The sequence below is a fragment of the Ictidomys tridecemlineatus genome, chromosome 7 (assembly GCF_052094955.1).
Source record: "Ictidomys tridecemlineatus isolate mIctTri1 chromosome 7, mIctTri1.hap1, whole genome shotgun sequence".
NCBI classification, from domain to species: Eukaryota; Metazoa; Chordata; class Mammalia; order Rodentia; family Sciuridae; genus Ictidomys; species Ictidomys tridecemlineatus.
In genome coordinates, this window is record NC_135483.1 from 66,225,964 (window position 1) to 66,232,006 (window position 6,043).

General features: G+C 33.3%; 1 non-coding gene across 1 annotated transcript; it reads left to right on the top strand.

Moving 5' to 3' along the window:
* Window positions 1–336: 336 nt before the first annotated feature.
* Window positions 337–408, top strand: Trnaa-agc (transfer RNA alanine (anticodon AGC)). The gene has a single exon. It is a non-coding gene; the product is annotated as a tRNA-Ala (tRNA).
* Window positions 409–6,043: the final 5,635 nt, after the last annotated feature.

Genomic DNA, 6,043 nt, shown 5'->3' on the forward strand with positions numbered 1-6,043 from the left:
GAGAGTAGCTACTCCAACTTGAGTTTCATTCACATGAAATGTCGTTTTTTTTCTTTTAGTTTGTGGTTGTATTAACCTGTGCAATGTGTGTCTTCCAGGCAACATATAGTTGGGTCTACTCTTTAAAATCCTATCTGCCAGTCTTTTTTAATTGGAGAGTTGAAAACATTTGTTATTATAGAGATGTATTTAGTATTTCCTGCAATTTTGATTTATTTTTAATGTTTAATTAGATCCTATTCCCTATTTGCTTAACTTACTCTAATGAGATTTATTTTCTTGTGTTATACTGTTTGGTTTTATCTTCTCCAATGCTGACTTAATAGTCATTAATGCTGGGGTGTGGCTCAGCGGTAGAGCACTCGCCTAGCATGTGGGAGGCCCTGGGTTCGATCCTCAGCACCACATAAAAATAAAGGTATTGTGTCCAACTACAACTAAAAAATAAGTATTAAAAAATTATTAGTTTATACTTGCATTGGATGTAAAATCTATTTCCTCTTAAATTCTGATGGATAGCTTTCTAGGATACAGCAATCTTGTTCTTTTCTTTCATGGTTTAAAACGCATCATTCCTAATCCTTCTGGATTTTACAAAATCAGATATGTTATTCTAGTTAGCTTAGTCTAAATACAACTCAGCCTCTCTTGAGGCTTTTAGAATTCTATCTGTATTCTGTATTTTTTATATTTTAATTATGTGTTATAGACAGGTTTTATTGTTTGTTGTTGGTCTTGTCTATTTGTGGTTCTAAATGTCTCTTGCATTTCAATGGGCATCTCATTCCTGAGTTTCAGAATTTTTTTTTTTTTTTTACTATTCCATTGAAAAGATTATCAGCACTACTAGCCTGTCTCTCTATTCCTTCCTCAAAAAGCCAATGATTTTGAAGTTACATCCCTTAATATCGTTCCAGACTTCTATGTCATGATCTTGGCTTCTTATTTTTCATTATTGCTGTGAGTGTTCAAGCATATATTCTTTGTTTTGCAGGCCTAAATTATTTTCTACATGATATAATCTATTGGTGAGAATTTCAGCTGATTTTTTTTCCTTCATTTCCATGATATATGGTTAGTACTTTTCAGAATCTGTTTATTGAAACTTTCTCTCAAATCCTGCATTTTCTCCCTTTGTTCACTCATTAGGCATTTTTCTTTTGTTTTAAACTAAAATATCTAAATTACATAGGGTAGGAGAGGGAGCAAAAGAAAAAATGGGCCAGGGGTTATACCTACACATGTACACATAATGCAATAAGAAATAGACAAAAAAGGAGAGTTCATAATTATGAGCAAGAAGAAAGAAACCCAGCATGGGTGAAATGTCCACGAGGTCTTACAATGTAACACAAATGGCCTCTGGTACAATTTGTGATAGTCTTCATTTCCTCCTGAGCCTTGCCTTGTTTCCTGCATTCCTGTCATCTTAATCCTCACTAGAATTGCCTTTCAGGCTCTGCTTACAGGATTCAAGACTTTCTCTAGTCTGCTTCTTCAAACTTTTCTAAGTCTCTTTCACAAACCAATTCCCAAGGCTTATAAACTACATCACATACAATAAGAGCTCAACCACCCTCAGTGCCACTTTTCTGTGTAGTGAGCTTTGTATCACTAATACAGAGTACCTTACTCAGTTTAAACTTGATTTAAAGAAGGAAAGACGTATTTTGGTTCACAGTTTCAGAAGCTGTAGTCTATAGTCACTGGGCCCCATCCCTTTGAACTATAGTGAGGCAGATTTTCATGGTGGGAATCACGTGGTAGAACCAACATTTATTGTGGTTAGAAAGTAGAGAAAGAGATGAGGTACTTAAGTCTTAATATCCTCTGCAAGGTCACACCCCAAAGACCAAACTGCTTCCCATTAGGCTTACCTCCTAAAAGCATCATCTCCCAACTAGGCCACGTACTGGGGACCCAGCCTTTAACACATGGCCTTTTAGGGACATTTAATTAAGATCCAAACCATAACAATATAGGTTCAAAAGTTCTCACTGAAATACCAGAGCAAATTCATCAACGTATTGAAAGAATTATTCCATGATCAAGTTGGTTTCATACTAGGAATGAAAGGAGAGTTTGATCTTTGCAAATCAATAAATAATCATTTTACAGAATGAAGGATGAAAAATGTCATTTCTATAGATGCAGAAAGAATATTTTATAAAGTCCAACATGCTTTCTTGATAAAAATCCCAGTCCAGTTAGGTAGAGAAGCATCGTATCGCCACAAACACTACAACAAAACCACAGTAAACATCAATGCATTGAAAAACTGAAAGCATTTTCTCTACAAGTTTGAGACATTAAGCAAGAGAAAGTCAAAGTGTCCCTTTTAAGCAGGTGATGAGATTCTGTACATAGAAAGCAACACTCTACTGAAATGATAAACAAATTCAGTAAAGTAGCAGGATACAATTTCAACATACAGAAATCAGAAAATCTTTTCAACATATAGAAAAACTACACACACTCTAGGAATAAACTAAGAATATGAAAGACCTCTACACTGAAAAATTACTAAATAATGGTGAAAAAAATTGTAGATGGAAATACCTCCCATTTTAATTGTTAAAATGTTCAATAGACAATATAATTGACAGATTCAGTGCAATCCCTTGCAAAATAACAGTGACATTCGTCACAGATCTAGGAAAAAACTCCTAAATTTCACTTGAAAGCACAAAAGTTCCCATATACTCAAAACAACTGGAGTAGAAAGAGTAAAGCTTGACATCTGATTTCAAGACATACTGATGTGACCCAAACAGCAGGGTATTGTCATTAGAACACATAAACTGATAGAGAATCCAAAAGTAATACAATACAAATTTCTAGTTACCTGATGCTTGATAAAGGTACCAAAAGCATGCATTTGAGAATGAACAACTTCTTCAATAAATAGTGGTGGGAAAAATGAACATTTACTTGCAGAAGGCTGAATCTTACCATAATCCCTCAGTTCTAGGAATTGGAGCTGTGTCTCAGTAGAAGAATGCCTGTCTTGTATGTGAGATGCAATGGGTTTTTCCTTAGGCCCATATATAAAATAAAGATTTTTTTTTAGTTGTAGATGGACACAATATTAAAAAAAAAATTCTAAATAGATTGAAGACCTGAATCTCTGAAACTGCTAGAAGAAAACATAAGGGAAATACTTAAACAATGGTGCATGCAATGATTTTCTGTATTAGACACTAAAAGCACAAGAAACAAAAGCAAAAATTGTCAAATGGGATGATATCAAATCAAAAACTTGCAGAGCAAAGGAGACAACCTACAGAATAGGAGAAAATATTTGGCAGCTATTTACCTGACAGAAGGTTGGTATCCAAAATATATGCAGAACACAATACAATTAAAAAAACCTAACTTGATGGAAAATGGATAAATGATCTCAATAGATACTTCTCAAAAGAATATTAATATCCAACAACTGTATGAAAAATGTTTAATATTTCACCCAAGTTAGTGATTATTGTTAAAAATAATAAAAAATGTTAACCATGATGGAGAAAAAAAATGAACTCTTAGGCAGGGTTTCTGGTCATGTAAATCAGTATAGCTACTAGTGGAGAATAGTATAGCAGTACCTCAAAAATTCAACAGAAGCATATGATCCAGCTGTTCCACTCCTGAGTATATATACAATGTACCATTTTACATCTCCACCAGCAGTGTGGGAAGGTTCCAGTTTAGCACATGGAAGACACATTTCCCCAATGCTGTGGGTTATCTTTACACTTTGATAGTGTTGTTTAAAAGCAAAACTTTTCTTCATTTTGATATCCAACTTGGATCTTTCTCTTATTGCTTATATTGTCTAAAAACCTGTTGATGCACATGTTTTCTTCTAAGAGTGTTAGTTTTTACTCTTAAATTGTTTCATCCAGTTTTAATTTCTTTATGTAAGGTACATTAACTTTATCATTTAGCATGTGGATGTCTACTTGCCCCCCTCGCAATTTGTCCATTTAATATTAGTACACTTGTTGAAAATCACTTGGCTGTAAAAGTGAAATATTTCTGGGCTCTTGATTCCATTGATTTAAATTTCTTATTTTCTTTTAAATATATTTGTTCTTTTTAGTTATACATATAACAGTAGAGTGAATTTTGACATACATAGAAAGTATAACTTCCCATTCTTGTGTTTGTACATGAAGTGGAGTTACACTGGTCATGTATTTATAAATGAGCATAAGAAAGTTATGTCTGATTCCTTTCACGGTCACTTAGGTGTTTCTTAACTGGATGTTTTGTGGTACTCTATTCTTTTAATTGTTTTATTCATTTTAATTTGTTACATATGACAGCACAATGCAATTTAATTCACAGTACACATAGAGAAAATTTTTCATGTCTCTGGTAGTACACAAAGTAGAGTCACACCATTTGTGTTTTCATACATGTACTTAGGATAATGATGTCCATCTCATTCCACCGTCTTTCCTATCCCCATACACTCCCTCCCCTTTCCACTATCTAAAGTTCATCTATTCCTCCTATGCTCCCCACCCATCCCCATTATGATTCCACATCCTTATATCAGAAGACATTTAGCGTTTGGTTTTTTTGGCTTACTTCACTTAGCACTAAAAGAGAAAGTCATGGCATTTGCAGGCAAATGGATGGAATTGGAGAATATAATGCTAATATACCATTGTGTATATGTACCACAGTTTCTTCATCTGTTCATCTACTGAAGGGCATCTAGGTTGGTTCCACAATTTAGCTATTGTAAATTGTGCCTCTATAAACATTGATGTGGCTGTGTCCCTGTAGTATGCCGTTTTTAAATCCTTTGAGTATAAACTGAGGAGTGGGATAACTGGGTCAAATGGTAGTTCCATTCCCAGTTTTCCAAAGAATATCCATATTGCTTTCCAGATTGGTTGTACCAATTTGTAGTCCCACCAGCAATATGAGTGTGCCCTTTCCCCAACATAGTGTTGTTTATATTCTTAATAGCTGCCATTCTGATTAGAGTGGTTTTGATTTTCATTTCTCTAATTGCTAGTGATGATGAACAGTTTTTCATGTATTTGTTAACTGATTGTATATCCTTCTGAGAAGTGTCTGTTCAGTTCCTTGGCCCATTTATTGATTGGGTTATTTGTCTTATGAGTTCTTTCTATATCCTAGAGATTAGTGCTCTATCTAATGTGCATGTGGTTTTAATAAAAAAAAAAACTAGCATCCCTTAAATAAATGCCATCATGAATGACAGTTAACTTTTCATTGGAGACAATGGAACATTCTAGGTTAATAAGTTTTAAATTTGAATTAGGAAAAAAGAAAAATGAAATGAAAACATTTCAGAGAAACAAAAGCTGAGGAAATTTGACTGTAACTACCCTTCCCTACAATAACTGCTAAGAGAATTTCTCCAGAGTGAATGAAAAGATAGTAGATGTAACCCTGGGTGTATAGGAAGAAATTAAACCTCCAGAAAGAATCAGCTGGATACATAAGTGTGTTTTACTAATTTTCTGAAATTTGAAAATATGTATCAGTGTCAAAATATTCTGTTTACTTTTACTAGGGTAATCACTTATAAAAGTTTACAACTCTATGCCATATTTACAAATGTAATATACATGTTATAGAACATTTATATATGCAATGTATTTTATAAAATATTGTATTCATAAACAAGTATGCTATTTGTATACATTCAAAACCAGAAAGTACTATTTGAAGGTAGATTATGATAATTTAGGGTGTTAAAATGAACCTCAAAAAAGAATTTTATCTAGAAGTCACTTCACAATGTAACGGAAAGAGTGGGAACAAATAGGAAAAAGTGTAAGTACCAAATGATAGTATTTAACCTGGTACTTTGATAATACATGTAAATGAACTGATGTATGTGGATTGAGTGGTCCAATTAAGAAACTAATCTCAACCTACATATTAATTTAAATAATCACATTTTAAATATAAAAATGCGTAATATGTCAAGAAAACTTAGAATGTAACAAAGTTGTTATGATATTAATCAGGCTTTAAAATGGAAAAAATTAACAGATAAGGAGGA